Consider the following 17,070-nt stretch of genomic DNA (forward strand, 5'->3'; position numbering starts at 1 on the left):
GTGTATGATGTTGTCTATGTAGACTTTAGTAAAGCCTTTGACACCATTTCCCACTGCGTTCTCCTGGAGAAACTGGCTGCTCATGGCTTGAACAGGCGTACTCTGCACTGGGTGAAAACTGGCTGGGTGAATGCAGTGACATCCAGGTGGTGGCCCGGTCACAAGCGGCGTTCCCCCAGGCTCAGCGCTGGGGCCAGGCCTGGTTAATGTCTCCATCAATGACCTGGACGAGGGGATCGAGCGCTCCCTCAGTAAGCTGGAGGCGACACCAAGCTGGGGGGGAGTGTTGATGGGCTGGGGGGGCAGGAGGCTCTGCAGGGGGGTCTGGGCAGGCTGGGGCCGATGGGCCGAGGCCACTTGTAGGAGGTTCAACACGGCTCCGTGCCGGGTCCCACACCCGGGTGACACCCACCCCCCCGCAGCGCTGCGGGCTGGGGGCAGGGGGCTGGGAACTGCCCGGCGGGGAAGGGCCGGGGGGGGCCGGTCAGCAGGCGGCTGGGCATGAGCCCCCCAGCGTGCCCAGGTGGCCAAGGGGGCCAGCAGCGCCCTGGCTGGTGTCAGCAAATAGTGTGGCCAGCAGGACCCGGGCAGTGACCGTCCCCTGTGCTGGGCACTGGTGAGGCCGCACCTTGAGTCCCGGGCTCAGCTCTGGCCCCTCACTGCAGGGGGGCACTGAGGGGGCTGGAGCGTGACCAGAGCGGGGGCAGGGGCTGGGGCAGGGGCTGGGGCAGGGGCTGGGGGGGGAGGCTGGGGGAACCGGGGGTTTCAGCCTGGAGAGGAGGGGGCTCGGGGGGACCTTATGGCTCTCTACAACTCCCTGCAAGGAGGCTGCAGGAGGTGGGGGTCGGTCTCCTCTCCCAGGTAACAAGCAACAGGACAAGAGGGAACGGCCTCAAGCTGTGCCAGGGGACGTTTAGATTGGGGGATCAGGAAAAATTTCTTCACCAAAAAGGCTGTCAAGCTCTGGAACAGGCAGCCCCAGGGAGGTGGCTGAGTCGCCATCCCTGGAGGTGTTTAAAAGACCTGTAGGTGTGGTGCTCTGGGACATGGTTTAGTGGTGGCTTGGCAGTGTTAGGTTAATCGTTGGACCCAATGATCTCACGGGCCTTTTCCAACCTAAACGATTCTATGTTTCTACAAACACGTAACTCCACCCATGTGGCTTTGCTCTTTTGCTTGTTAATACAACAGTTCCTGCTGGAATGACCTATTTTGTGTGCGTTTGGCAACAGGAGGCAGACTGGCACAAATGACAAAATGAACAACAAAAATCCTGTTTGCATCCCAAAATAAAGTGCTCACTCTGTCCTCATCCAAAGGGTATATATTACATAAGATCTGCAAATACCAAGCAGAAAAAATTTTGCAAGAAGAGGGAAGCACTCAAAATAATACCGCAGCTAAACGTCATGCAAACACCCAACACAGCCAGAAATATCCAGACTATTTAAAAATAAATAGTAATTCACCTTCTCCCAGCAGAATGTTATTTTTCTTCTACTGCCTTTGAGAGATGACTTTGAGCACCTAACTATGACACAAATTTCAAAAAATCTTCAGCCTGAGGAAACCTCACCTCCTTTTGGTACACTTCTCTTCTACTGTACCTACTGTTTCAGGTCCAAGACAGCAAACTACAGCCAGAGACTAACTACAATTCCACAATCAAAATACCCTGAGTGTACAAACTCAGACTAGGCTACAAAACATTTCTCTCTAACAGAAAATATACTTTCTGAAGATTTTCCAAACTGGAATTTATTTTTAGCTGCATATTTTAAGCAAGTCTTTATAATACATTATTTATAATAGATATAACACATATAAATAATACATTCTTTATAATCAAAACACTACAGTTTGTGTTAGCTAAAAATACTTCGGATATGTCTTTTAAGAGACAGTATCTTAGCACCATTGCTTTTCGCTTGTAGAAAAGGACATGTTTAGGAAGAAAATACCTACTACACAAAGGTGGACTTTTCTTTGCAAAGCAAAGCTCAGTAATACCAGCCTGTGTTAAATTTAGTAAATGTTAATACTCTAGGTAACAGCACATGCTGTGTTAGTTACAAACTAAGTATTAAATTATCACTATGCAAGATTTAGTTGTACGTCGGTACAAAAATCTGGCTATTTTCAGTTTATTACACCGTAACTCCTAAGTGAAAGCAAAGCGTAAGTACTATAAAAACATACACAAAGAACAATATGCACAATTATATATGTATATCCATACTAATCTATTTATAGCAAATTCTGGGGTTGAGAGGCTGTCGCCATACCTATGCATCTCAACTGGGAAAAGATTTGCAAAACAAACTTTTTCAAACATCCTCTAATCTCCAGCAATCTGCAGGTTTTCACTAAACTTCTTGCATGTTATGTACTACAATATATGCTTGCTGTTTGGTCTTGCAACCTTTCACTTACTCCTTGAACCTCACTTTTGCCTTCATTATTTCCTGCTTTTCCACAGCCTGATGTTTATGTTCTTTTTCTTTATAATGGCACCATTGGAGTTAGATTTCCAAACTCTATAGGGAACCAAAGCTTAAGTGGGTGCTTGAGTGTCAGTTTTGTGATTAATTCCATTTCCCTTTTCAATGCAGTGTGGTTTTCACTTTCTGAGCTGCTAGTGAGCAGCCTGCAAACTACAAGCAAAGGAATCTGTGCCTCTGTCTTTCTAAAAGCAGCACTGATATTTGGTTACTTTGCTTTTGTTGCTTCTCCTCCTGAGAAACTGCAACATATTTGTAGATACTTTTATCACATCAAAATCACTACTACTAACTATTAGTAATGAGCTGGTATTAGTTTTCACCAAACACTAGGTAGATAAGAATACAGACTTGCTGCCTGATCTAAGGCTACCTGTTGAGGAACCATCCTCTATCAAAACACACCTTTAAACGGGGGGGAGTTTGGGTTTCCTGTTATTGCTCAGTCTTTGAAGTTCTCACATCTCCTTCAGTACTAACCCTCTCAATCTGGGCAGCAGAAAACTCAGTGCACCACAAAATTTACTACTTCCCCCCCCCCCCCCCCCCCCCCCCCCCCCCCCCCCCCCCCCCCCCCCCCCCCAATTCAGGGGTTTGTCCTTGCATGGGTACAGCTGAGCTAAGTTCTGTGAGACCTTTCCATGCTGCTGTCTTAACCTGACCATCCCATAGAGCTACACACAGTCACAGTCCAGCACCCACAGCCGTCCTTCCATCAGCCACTAGTACCCATTACAGGGAAGGTTCTGGCACGGCCAGCTGCTCCACCTCGCTGATTTTTGCTTTTGTGCTGACCATTCGGTGCCAATATCATTAGAGTTTTCCCTCTGCTGGGTATCTGGGTTATTTATTTCCTTACTATGACACTTTGCTGGTTTGGTGAAATAAAATAGTTATCTCTGAGTTTTACTTGTCCCTACCCATGGTCTAAGTCAGGTTTGAAGTGCACAGTTTTTTGTTCTCATCAGTGCACAACACGCCTGTACGTGAAGATTCGTTTGTGTGTGCAGCTTTGTTTATTAAGGTAAACTTACCTGAAAGTGATAGGCTGTAGATATGTTCTGCCCTCCTTTTAAGAAAGACAAACAAACAAAAGTCATTTAGGCTTTAATAGCCAGGTGTCTGCTGGAGATCAGATGATTATCAAGGGTGTAATTTCCAGCTCAAACAAAATCAACCATGTGACAGGCACTTCTAGGCATGCAAAGCTTGGTGCTGGGCTTATCATTCTTCACGGGACAATAAGGAATTCCTTACCACTACCACATGTGCCAGTGGGAAGCATGGCTAAGTTACATCTCACCCTTTCACTCCTGAGAACAAGCCCAAGACATTCACCGCAGAGAGTAACTTTCTAGACGATGACAATCTTCATGAGAACTCAAACCAAGCTGTCTACATCAACACTGCCAAAACTTAAATGAAACAAACTTTTTTCCCTCCACCTGTGAGGGTAAACATTACTTGGATAAGCAAAAATATTGGGGGGGGGGGGGGGGGGGAGAGACTGCCCTCAGAAAACAAGGAGATCTTGTTGGATGTCCCTAGAGCACACTTAAGTGCAAGTGTTAGCTCTGGTAGTACTAGGCTGTGTTTCTATCTATATATTCACATACCACTGCAACCCCTGTCCCCCAAGCTACAACATCAGGTGAATAAACAGCATCGCACCAAGAGCAGAAAACAGGCATATGAACGAGTCCTTTGAACTGCATTTCCTCTCTCACATACCCCTAAGCTTCTGGGACAGTATTTTCTGCTTGTATCAGCAGAACCCGTTGCCCATTTCAACAACATGCTGGCTCAGTCATTACTGCCAGCAAGTTTGCAGTAGTGGAAATGGAGATTCAATCATCTTCTGTGTCTCCACACCTGCTTGTACCAGGAAGGAACTAGAGGGTAAGAGAGCTGGTCACTCCCATCCATGCAGATACCAAGTGGAGTTAACCAGTGCAAAGCGTGTGGCCACTCTAAGATGTGACTCCTTCAAAATTATCTGCAAGATCACGCAAACCAAGACACAACCCAGACCTGTAATTACTAGGTAGGAGCAATATTCTTAATGCTATCATCTGATTAGAAGAATTGGCATTAGTTTTCAGTAAATAAAACATTCCAGTAAGGTTGAACGCAAGAATCCTCAGAAGTTATTTTACTCAGCCCTATATTCGCTCCATCTTTTTTACCTGCTATGGTCTAAAAATTTTAAATTGGGCCTAAATTAACAACATGTTTTTAAACCAGTCTTAAATTCTCAAGTGAACAAATCAGAGTAAAATACTAAGCCCATCTCCATTCAATCCTTGATTACTGAGCCTAACAGAGCATGTTTCCGTAAATAACGCTTCTTGCTCTAAAACTTTAGCCACAATGAATGGATGCACATTTTCCTTTGGTGTTTGTGTTTTTGTTTTTTTGGTGGTGGTTTTTTGCATATATATTAAATGGGAAACGGTTTCTGAGAACCTCCTCTCCTGAAAAAAACAATGGAAAGGTGCTTGGGAATAACATTTAATAAATGATAATTGAGCTAACCCATATGCTTAATGGCTAGTTCAAAGTACAGCTGGCAACTTAAACTTGTTTGCTAAAAACTGCTCAAATTATCATTAATTCTGGAATCACCTATTTCTCCTGACCATGCTCACAGATCACAAGAAGGTATTTACAGTCTCCAAAACCACCTCACTTCACGCAGTTTAGCAAACACACTTGTACCCAGTAAGTGAAATAGCTGGCTGTTAAAACTACACACAAGACAGCCTTGGGCAAAGTGGGAGTTCTTTAAAAGTCTCTGAACACTGTTTACCACCCACCACCACATTAACTGTGGAGGAACTGGACAATTCCAGCCACCATATATGAGCCTTGTATATACTCCACCTTGCACATACTATACTCCACCTTGCACATACAAGTGGCTACAATGACATAGGGATGCAGATCTTGCCTGGCAGACTGAGGCCCGTACTAGATGGTGTCGAAGAAGTTGTAGAAAACTAGCACTACATTCAGATTTCAGCTACGGATCCAGGCAGTTCGGGTGTTTCAGTGGTCTAGATAACCTTGAGAGGTATGAATCACACTAGGTACTAAATGCCCTGGGTTTTGTCCTGAAACATCCATGGTGGCCAGGGAATTTTGACGCTACCCTGATGTAGCAGCAGTATTTCCCCACTGTGAACATGAGTCCCCTCTATAGACCTCAAGACACACAGAAGCAAAGAGGAACAAGAAACAACCCCAAAACCCAAAAGTGTAACTCATCAAGCTTGCAGCCCTCCTCCAGGAGCATGGGTCTTCTCTCATCCTACTGCTGCAACTGGTTTTATTTGGACCTGATGCAAAACCAGTCTATGCCTATCGTACACAATTTGCATCACTGTAGCCCTATGCTACAGGGTCAAAAATGCTCTCATCATGCACAAATCAAAACAGGACCCCGAGTTACCACAGCGCAACTCCAGCACAATACAATTATGAAACCACACATCTGCCTTCAAGCATCTCAACAACGGGATGCTTCCAGCCCAGTCTCCACCAGCTGGAGAAAGACTGATTTAGATTTAAGTACATTAATCACCACCAGATACTCAAACATTTCCACCTATCCCATGTGCCGGTGGCTGTGGCAGGGTTTATCGGCTGCTGCCCAGCAGGAAGGAGCAGTGGGAGCATGACCAAATGAGGATATGGCAGCTGAATGAAGCTCCCAAGCTGTTTTCCTACAGTTAGCTGCCTTTGTCATCAGATCAGGCTACAGCAACTGTCCTACAGACTGTGCATAACCCAGGTCCAAAAGCTTATTCTTATTCTTCTGTACGTGTGGGATCTGGACAATCTATTTCAGCAAGATAATGGCTCTTTTAAATCATTTTCTCCAGGGTTGTCCCACCTGAGGTTGGACAGGAATTTTTTCTCCTCCACACAGGCATGTGGTGAGCTGTACGTGGCAATAGATGGCAGAAGAGATCCTTCTGAATCCTGGAGACAGGTGGTGCCACCCTTCCTTTGTCCTGCAATAGTTCTTAAAATTTCCTATTTTGGAGTAACTTCATCTCTAGTCTAAGAACATGAGCGCAGGCACGTCAACCTTCGACTGGCTATGGGTTGTACTCCAGTTGTGTCTACCCTACAATCTCACTGCAGGTTGCAATAAAGCCACCAAGGCTAAACCTCCAAATTCATCAGTCCACACAGGAATCTAACAACAACGCTGCAGACACTTCACTGTGGGTCCCACAAATGCTCCTTCCAAGGTCCTGGTTAGTACTGACACCCTTGCCACCACAGCCAACAGCATTCAACTGGGCCAGCTTAAGATATGCTCACACAAGCTACAAATGTACACAGTAACACAAAAGCATCCTCATGAGAAGGGACAAGAGGCAGGAAAGTATTGCAGCAGTCCATTTTGGAGGGGGCTGGGTCCTTGATACATCTCTCTCTGTTGATCTTTGGGCTATGCATGCTGCACAGACTGTTGACTAGAGACAGCTCATGATGCAAGAAAAGACAAGTTAACTCTATGAGACTAAGCTACAGTGGAAGTCCCTGCATCAGTGCAAATAAGTGCCTGCATCAGTGCAAATAAGTGCTTATCAAATGGCACTCTGTACTGATTTCAACAGTACCGTCAGCTCCAACAGCTTCTGACTCCTCCCCACGCTCCCTCCTGTGCACAGCATGCTTCTGCTCCGGTGCCACGCTCTGGAGCCATTCTTCTTCTGCAGTGTTTTTCATCCTCATCTGCTACTTGGGTCTTTTCACCAGTGCCCCGCAAGCTGCTTACCCAAGCACAGTTGAGCACTGATACCTACAGATGTGCTTAGTAAATGAAGACTGGAGTTACTGGTTCCTGCATCCAGAAATGGTGGTTCACCCTCTTCCCTGGTGTTGTGACCCAAGACTCCCAAGCCCCAGCTTGAGGCAAACCCACCAGCACACACCAGCAAGTTTTACAGGAAGCACATCACCAAGGAGTGACTTTAGGCTAGGGCTGCCATTTTATGCCATGCTGTTGCACAGAGAAGAGCATCACCACATGCCAGAAAATTAAAACGCTAAACTATGGCAGCAGGAAAAAAAAAATAAAAATTAAGGAACTTGTTCACATTTGCTTGGGTTTTGATAATCACTACCATATGTCCTGACAAACTTTCCTTCAAGGAGAAAACCACAAAAATAAAATTACTTGTCCACATTAAACCCTGTCCCATGTGCTGGAGCTGAACTCCACACTAACACACACCTTCCACACCGGAGGAAGGATGTCCACTCCTCTCCAGTTCCCTTGCACCGTCTCCATCTACTGGCAAAGAACTGGCAATGTCCTGCTGCAGGTGGAAGAGCAAAGCAATCCTCCTCGTTCTCCGACACGGACACGGAGTAAAGCCACTGTGGGGGAAGCGTAGGGGTGAAAAATGCTCTCCCTTTGCACTTCACCTGCTCTCCAACACCCTCTCCTGTCTGTGTTGGATTACATGTAACCGGGACCTTGTTATCTACCACAAATATTTTTTTTTCAAAAGCCTTTTTGGCCCTACAAAAAGATTTCCCACCCTATGGAAGCGAGCCTACAGAATGTTAAAACCTGCCCATTTTCATAAAACTTGAGCATTTCCCCCCTATTTAATTACACAGAAGTCAAAGCTGCTCAGCCCAACACACTGCACAACTTCAATATTCTTCTAGTATCATTTTCAGCGTTCTCAGACATCTGAGGGACATCTGCAAAACCTGTTTGCTTCCCAGTTCCCAACCAGGAGGCATTAAACAAAACCAGCACGGTTCAGATGACAGAGCTTCCCACTTCCTTACTCCTGCGACGCCCTCCGGCACTACCCGAAACCCTGGTTCCTGATAAATTCAGTGCTGCTCTTTGTTCCATATTCCTCTTCAAAACAGTTGCAGATTCAGATTGAATGGTGAATGATATGCCAAATAATACCCGAGACATCAGCAGCTCCCTCCCTAGTAATCTGACCAACTGCTAAAACTCAAGAGGATGCAAGATCAAAGCTGTGCGACTGAAGGAAAATTCTCTTTTCGCTTTGAACGGCCTTTTCTCTGCAATTGTGGTGTGTTGTTTTTTTGAAAATAAAGTTATTTTACAGATCATTTCATTCTTGTTTTCCAATCTCAGAAAAACATGAGCACCTGAACTCTAGCAATCTTTCACCTTTCCACTGAAAGCAACTTGCACTAGCCAGAAAGCCAGAGATTACTTCTGGCAGAGATGTCAGAAGTAACAGCGTATGGATCATTTTAGCCATCATCTGAATGGCTGAAAAACTTCCTATTCAATTAAGCCCCCCATTAATCCCTACCATTTGAACAAAATTTTCCATCTGCTGGCAGGAAGTGATAAAAGTCACACGGTCAGTAGGTTATGGGCATTTTAACCTCTTGTAGAGGTTGCAGCTTGCAATTTAACCACACCTGAAACCAGATATCTGCACTTCCCATGGGGCCAGCTTTGCAAAGGTTCCTCTACCATCTGGCTGTTACCAGGGGCTCAACATTTCTCCTGTAAAACTACAACGTTTAGATGCACAGTGACAAAAAAAAATAAAGATGCAAGACACCCTATATCTGCTGCACAGACCTTGTTCTGATAAGCAGCAAAGTGATCACTTGTGCATAAAACACCCATCAATCACACGCAGCATCTTGCCAAAAAGGATTACTAAATAGAAACACAGGGATGAGCTACTGGGGGGGGGTGGGGGGGGGGGTGGGGGGGGGGGGGTGTGGAAATCAATATATCCTATTACATTATTACGTTACACCTACACAATCCTTCTATAATTCTGAAGATAAAAGACAACTTTATTAGTTGCCATCTCTACTTTTCAGTCTCTTGTGTTTTCCTGCTTTCCCACTGTAATTTTTTGCATTAAGTTCCTCTTGGAAGCAAACCAAGACCCTCTCCAGGCTTCCTCCCCAGGAGTCAAACAGCCCATTCTTGCAAGTCAATCAGGCAGACGCGGGCAATTGTCCCAGTAACTCAGTTCGTGCCTTCTTTCAAGCCATGCCACATCCTGCTACCAAAGGGGCCTGAAAAGGAAAGGGGCCATTCACCCCACACCTCTCCTTTGACGGACGCTAAATCCTACGAGACGGGGCTGGCTGGGCTGCGAGAGCACACTGTCTTTCTCTTCCTCCGGAATGCCAGATAAAGTAGTTGGGAACCAATGATATGGATGGGAACTATGGTAACAATGCCCGTGCCACCACCATCCTTCCCCACAGACTTCCTTTCTTTACCTGAAGCAGTAAGTACTGAATACTCTCTTGCTTCTTGACATGTGTGTTGCGCCCCCCACCCCCACCCCACCCCCAGAGATTCTAATAAAAAGATATGGTGCGTATCAAACTCATTTTGGTACCAGGTAATCATACTAAACACACACACACACACAAACTGTGCATACACACCAATGATTTGTCCTGGAAGCGACAAAAATACAGTCCATCTGAGAAGACTTTGTTTACAGAAGAGCAAGACTTACCAATACTTCATCTTCCCTCACACCCTCCATATTTTTTTCTCTTAGGATATGGTGGTATGTGTGCAGCGGGATGCCTGAAATTTGATGGTGCGACTCAGACAAATTAAGAGCTTGCTGATGGTGGAAGAAGAAAGTCATGTTCCTCCCAGTCCTGCATCCTGTTGTGTGCTCAGACCAGGAAGGGATGGGAATGTGCTGTCCAGAGAGGAGCAGGGCAAAGGGAGTGGGACCGCACCTTTCTGGGGCAGCAAACCACTGCGCTGCCTTACCTGCATCTTTCCAGCCTAAATGAGGGGTCTCAGTTTGGTTTAAACCGATCTCAGCAAGGGCTGCCACAGAAAAAAAAGGTATGATGTATGTTCTTCCCTTCAGCTCAAACCACATGCTCCTGCTTATGCCAGCGCTAGAGCTCCTGAGACCCCATAATCAGCTGGCTGAGGAAGTCAAGCTAGCTGAAAATTAATTTATGGGTTGATTTTTTTTCTTTGTTGGGTTGGGTTTCATAAGCACAGAAGTGCTGGTGTTGGCACAAAAGAGGTGGCAAGAACTCACGGGAGGGAAGAACAGGACTGCCTTTTCCAGTAGCAGCTTGCATTAAGATCATCCTGAGCTGACGGGGAAACACATTTGTTACTGAACTGTAAAATTTTAAAGGAAAATATGCCCAGCAGCAATGCCAGCGTAGTCCTCTTTGCTGTCAACCCTTCTGCAACAAGGAGTCCAGTCTCCATGAAGACTTTACAGCAAGGAAGACATTTAGGTGGGTTGGTTCGGTTTTTTTTTTTCACTTCATACCCTTGCAGCTTTTTATTTTCTTTTTTTTTCTGAAGTAATGAGAAGGTCTGATTTCCTGCACTTCTGCCCCCATGAGCAGATCACCCACCATTCTCCCCTGTAGCATCATAAGCAAAGCCCCAGCCTACAGATGTTTAGAACAAAAAGGAGAGGATGGTATTCTAGATGCTGAACACTGACAGTGATGCTGGAAGAAAGCTGAGTGCTCGCTGATCCAGGTGCCCCACGGGTGAAGAGTCCTGCTTGGCACTGGGCTCCTCTGGCAGCATCCCTGAGATGTGGCTGGGCTGCCCTGCCCCTGATCAGCTGTATCTGGCCAGCACCTCATGCCAGCACCCACCTGAGGGGACACCTGACAGCAACAGTAAAGAATAGTCCCAAGAGCAGACCACTCGTATTTTCCAAGAACACACACCTGCGATGATGTTAGGGTCACGTTCGGGAGATGTGTCCATCAGTCTAAACACACTCCGGTAATTAATTTCATACTTAAAAAGGAGAGCATTTCCAGCCATTTGAACCTGCCGGTAACCTGCTCTGTGACAGGCAGCGAGACGCCTTCCTCTTACCGCGTTGCATTACAAACCCAACCTGGCACTTAAGTACTTGCTGCTGTACATGTACATGCAGACACGTCAGCCTGCTCCACACCTCCGACACCTGGTCTCAAATGTGGACCACAACACTGACACTCAGATGTGACAGCCCCAGTGCACGTCTCGTTCCTTGCTCCATCCTAGCCCTTTTAATTTATTTGCAACACAATCCCCTGTAATAGATTGTACACCTAAGGTTAAACTTCTTCCCAGATCAGCACTTTTCAGTGTCTCCTTGCGAGAGAGAGGTTCCTGCCCATTGCTACAGCTGGCCATGACTCTCTCTCAAACCCCATCATGGTCAAAACTGCCTCTGCCAAAGCCCATCAGTAGCATCCACTCAGCGCTGTCATCTGTGGCTCCGGCTCTAGGGGACCAGAGATCCTCAGCAAGGAACCCCCACCTCACTAAGCACTCTTGTAAACCTGCCCCAAAAGGTCCAAACCCCTGTGGTGCTTCCCGATGCCGCCTCTCCTCAACAGCACTGCGCCAACGTTTGGCCACTGATTTACTGGCAGCCCTCAGGCAAATCGCTTTTCTGTCCCTTTCCCAGGCTGAAATTAGATGTTGACCAAAGGAGGGCAGGCAGAAGGATTAACATCCCATGAAAAACGGTGTCTCCGTGCACCCACGCCTGTTTAAATCGGATGAGGACCTGAGGCCAGCTTGCCACGTGGCCGTGCAATAGGTCGTGGCAGAGTGCTCCCACACAGGAGCGGCAAGAAATTGGCAATTACTTCAACCGGGACCGCCAGTGAACATTTGATGAACTCTCGGCACTAGTTCATTTAGCTCTGAAAAGCCATGCATCTGAAAGGCAATTGGTGAAAATGCCACGCGAAACCCTGCCGAAGAACGAAAGAAGTGAAATTGGAAAGAGCACTTGAGCAATAAGAGAAAGCAGGCAATAAGGCCAGGAGCAATAAAGAAAGTAAAACATTGTGAGGGAGTGCAAAGAGCTGTCGGTATGTTCAGGAAAGCGGAAGCTACCCAAAAATAAAATGGAAATCCCACAAGGACTAGATGACTGAGGAGAGAACAGCAATGCGGACAACAACATGCCTGATTAGAAAACTGCAGAAATCTGACAAAATATGCAATCCTTTTCATACCCAGACAACCACCGAGCCACAGGTAAACAAATAAGTGGAGGATTTCATAAAGCCCCCAAGTATTTTCTTGATATTAAATTGTATTAAATATGGGCTCGGTAGCTAGGGATACTGTTCAAAGTAACAAACAAATGCAACCACAATGGGTTGTGTAAGTGACTGCCCTTAGCACTAAAGGAAATCTTAATAGCTTGAAGGCGAGAATCAAGTCAACAAAGTCAACAAATAAAATAAATGCATCTTTTATCACATCATTACCAAGGGAAGAAAATGCCAAAAGGCAGAACTAGAGATGCTTCTCCTGAGGCTTTGCTGGCAACACAAGATTGCCCCAATTTAATTTAAGTTTTGTTAAATCAGTTCAAATCCACGTGGACTGTTATGGGTTAAGAGTAGGTTAAACCAGTGCCTTGCTGACAGATAAATCAAAAAGACAGCCTGTCCATACAGCCTCTTGTACCAGATTAACTTCATTAATTTAAAAGCTACATCTTGAGTTAAATTAACATAAGCCATCTAGAAATCTCAGCAAAGCACCACCACTAAGACTTGAATGATTTTGGATCAGCAAATTCAAAATCTCTTGTAAAGCCATCCCAGATTCCTGCTCACCTTCTCCACTACCTGCTGTCTTCTGTACTGTTTATCTACTGCAGACGGAGGCAAGTTTTGTCTTTGGAAGACTTTTAAGCTATCATTCCATCTCCAAATATTTAAATTCAGTACTTTGTAAAAGGTACTGACTCCAGCTTCACATTTTGAATCTATACAGGCAGTATTAAAAACACAACAGATGCAGACATCCCTAGTCTCATATGGGGTTCAAAAATCTTGGTGTGAGTTTGCCAAACGTGCTAATCTGTATTTTTGTGTATCCACCAAGGTGCTCTCTCCCTGTCCACAAGGGACTCCTTGCAGCTAGGCAGCTTTAAGAGTGTTCCAGCTTTTCTGTGCATCACTGTTATATAAATCTGCAAGATCAGAAGCTACACTAGAAATAACTGAGGCACTAACAATATCCTTCCTCTTCACAGCCACTGCATGACCTTAGCCAGCCCACCATGACCGATCTGATTCACAAAGCTTTAAGCTGAATAAAATTAAACTATATAAGTAAGTTTTATTATATTCAATGTTTTATACATGCATATACATGCATACACATACACACGTGTGTTTATTGCAATAAAAGGCAAGTACTGGAGACAAAGATCAGAAATATGAATAGCCGATTTTTAGATTACCATAAGATTTGCAGAAGGTATTTCGTAATTTAATGAGATAATAAACCATCATAATTAACTGCATTTTCATACCTCGCCCCTTCCCTGAGGGGAAAGATCAGCGTTAAATACAATCAAAACCCAAAACTCAACACTCCTCCAGACTTAGTAAGGAACCCATCCTACCAAAACTGGTGATCCAGACACTGTAATACCTGCAAAACATGCCACTGAGGAAACTGAGAGTTTAAGCCCATTTCCAGCTCCAGCCCGTTAAAGAAGGTTTTCTAAATCCAAATGAAAGCAATGGAGTGCCATCACCCTCCAAGTGCAGAGGTGAAGCAAAGCAGCTGTTGTCGCTCATGTCTTCACCCAGCATTAGGAGTGTCAAATTAAAGACTACTCACTCAGTTTTACTTAGCAGTTCCTTTAGAAGGACTTAGCAGCCAATTATTATATACAATCATTTCCTTGAAGAAAGGACGTTTCGACGTACAAAGCAGCAGGGGCTGGCAGAGGGCACAGACAGGACCACACGACACAAAAGTGAAATATGTCTTCTTCAACAGGCCAAGAGAAGCAGATGAGATCTGTGGTGTCAGTCCCCATCACAGCAGCCCTGAGGTTCCCTGGGTCGTAGGGGACAAGCAGTAAGTCAGGGCAGCTCTTACTCTACACCTTTCTCCCAGCAGATAGCAAGGAACCCTCTACAAGCATTTCCTGATGACGTTTCAGTGCTCCCCATTTGATTCAGTGAAGGAAAAACATGCACAAGGCACAGTCTTTGCATCAGCTATAGCTGACCCAGAACATCAATCTCCCTGCTCTAGACAGCTGTGATGGAAAGTGAGACATGTCAAAAGCTAGGGTTCATCGTTATTTAAATTAATCATTTGAACATTACTATAAACCAAAGTGCTACCCTCCCCTTCTTCAACTTACCATGCTTCCAGACAAGAAATAAAAACAGTGGCATCTTAATTTATAGAATCTCAGAAACAAGTAGGGGTGGGGTGGTGGATGGGGTCAGGGGGGAAGCAATTGGTCTACAAATACTGTGCAAGTAGCAATATAAATTAAAAAAACAAACAAACACCTGAATTAAATCACCTTCATAACACAGTACCGTAACAGCAGCTACTGGAAAAATGTGGGCTAAACCCAAGTTTCCCAGTGCTAAGAGCCACTCCATGTTGTGACACTGTAGCAAATCTGGCCACCAAGCAGAGGATGCTCATCGCCTGGGGAAACCAGAGTTGTTTCTGGATTGGGCGGTGGGATGAAGTACAGAGCAGGGACTCTTCAGGAGAAGCACTGAGAGTCTACAGTATGGGAAATGCTATTCCAGAGCAGTGCAGATGGACGGTAACTGTTATCAGTACGGACTTCAGATGGCTCAAGCAATCAGCTATCCAGAAGAAATAGCTATGGCTTTTAATACCGACACCAAGAAAAGCACAGCTATCCCTTATTTCCTATAAGAATTATAAACCTGCAATAAAAAATAAAGCCTTTTAAGGAGCAGGGTGGAGGCTGGGAGTGCGAAACAAAACCCTTCAAAACCTGCAGCTTTCACAAGGGGAACTCCAGCAATCCTGCCTGGCACCAAAGGGCTCTCTGATGGCACCAGTTAGGGGCTGGTTGCTGCAGATGTCAGTCAGCAATTTGTTTTAATCAATAACACAAGATGCCCCTAGCATCACCAGTTTTACTGTGTTCACTGCTTACAGAAAACACAACTGTCTTATCTTTTATTAATTGGCATTTCTCAACATTCCCTGCCTTTATTTTCCTCTCCTTAGTATAAACGAGCATATTTGCAAATAATAGAAATAATATCATCAATAGAGAAAATGAAGCTCACACTGTGGGATGTTCATTGCATGAGGCTGGAAAATTTCAAGCAATGATAAATGCATTAAGTTACGTTTTATGTATCATTAAGTAATGCCGAATTGTATCCTTAAAATACCCGTAAAATACTGATAAGGCAGCCCTCCTGAGAGAGGGGCGATCCCCCAGCAGACAGGGTGAAGTGCCGCACTGCATTCATTATATAATAACATTTTCCAGGGGAACGAGCAGAGCGTTTCCTGCGATGCACGGGGAGCGTACAAGCTGTCACCGTGCACTCAGCAGCAGCCTCTACAAGGACTGTGTAGCAGAATCAAGTAACTCGTGGGTGTATTAAAGGAAGAATAAATGACATTCAAGTAACATCCATGTTTTGAAGCGCAGGCAGTGCCTAGCATCGCTGCATTGCCTAATTAAAATCCACATAAACTCAACGCGACACCCATCCAGCAGCAAACAACTTTCACATATCCACCTCTGATGTTACCCTCGCCTACTTATCAAACTGCTAGAGTACAGCTCTGCACTGCAAACCCCCTTCCTGCACCAGCTAAACACCACTGATGATTTATAAGTGCTGGCATACATACACCGAGGGAGGGGGGGGAAGAAAAAAAAAAAGGGAGGAGGGGTGTGGGGAGCAGCACAAAAAGCCATCTCATCCCATTGAAGAACTCTCAAGGGCTTCTCAGCTGATGAGGTGTGCTGCTGGCATTCAGCACCGCCACTGCTCAGACCTTCTCACTCTGTGTTTCATCCACCCCAGCAATGTAGCCGAAAATCTTCATAAATCCTCCCTCTGATATTCAATCTGCAAAATAACCACCGTGACACAATGCTTTGGAGCTTTTTACTTCTATACTCATTAAAATAATTAAGGAACTGAGACTGACATTAGGTTTTTTGTGGGGTTTTCCACATCCTCGTTAAAGGATTCCATGGCCGACATGACACAGAAATTTAGGGCTCATTATACAGAACCACCTAAATTAGTATTCTGTTCATGGGCTTAATAGGTATTTAAGCAATGTAAGAGACAGGTTTTGTTTTGTTCTTTTTTAATTGATAGAATAAACTGTATTCAAATGCTCAGAAAGTCTCACATGTCTGCAGAGCAGAGAGCGCTGAATGGGCTGAGCACAAACAGTCCTAGGACCCTTTGTTGCCAATAAGACAAATGAGACCAGTGGGTTTCCTCCTCCATCTCCAAGCCCTTCGTAATTAAAGATAGCAGCTCACCTAATGTTCAGGAAACGCCGTAAACATTTGTTTTCATTAAGGCTCATATTGGGAAACCACGCAGATTCTGTTGAATAAAACCTAGCAGAAAACCACTTCAGTAAAAAAGGTTTGGATGGTCCAAAGAAACAGCAGAGTAAGGAACAAACAAGGAAGAAAACAAAGCAGAAAAGTCAACAACTAATTAATGCGTCCTGGATTGTCTAATGATCACCAAAGAAGTACAGAGAGGAACA

General features: G+C 45.1%; 1 protein-coding gene across 1 annotated transcript in view; it reads right to left on the reverse strand.

Moving 5' to 3' along the window:
• The window catches only part of JARID2 (jumonji and AT-rich interaction domain containing 2), a 100,319-nt gene that overhangs the window by 68,524 nt on the left and 14,725 nt on the right, over positions 1–17,070 (reverse strand). The gene's annotated exons all lie outside the window — the stretch shown is intronic.

This window comes from Falco peregrinus, chromosome 3 (genome assembly GCF_023634155.1).
Source record: "Falco peregrinus isolate bFalPer1 chromosome 3, bFalPer1.pri, whole genome shotgun sequence".
Taxonomy (NCBI): domain Eukaryota; kingdom Metazoa; phylum Chordata; class Aves; order Falconiformes; family Falconidae; genus Falco; species Falco peregrinus.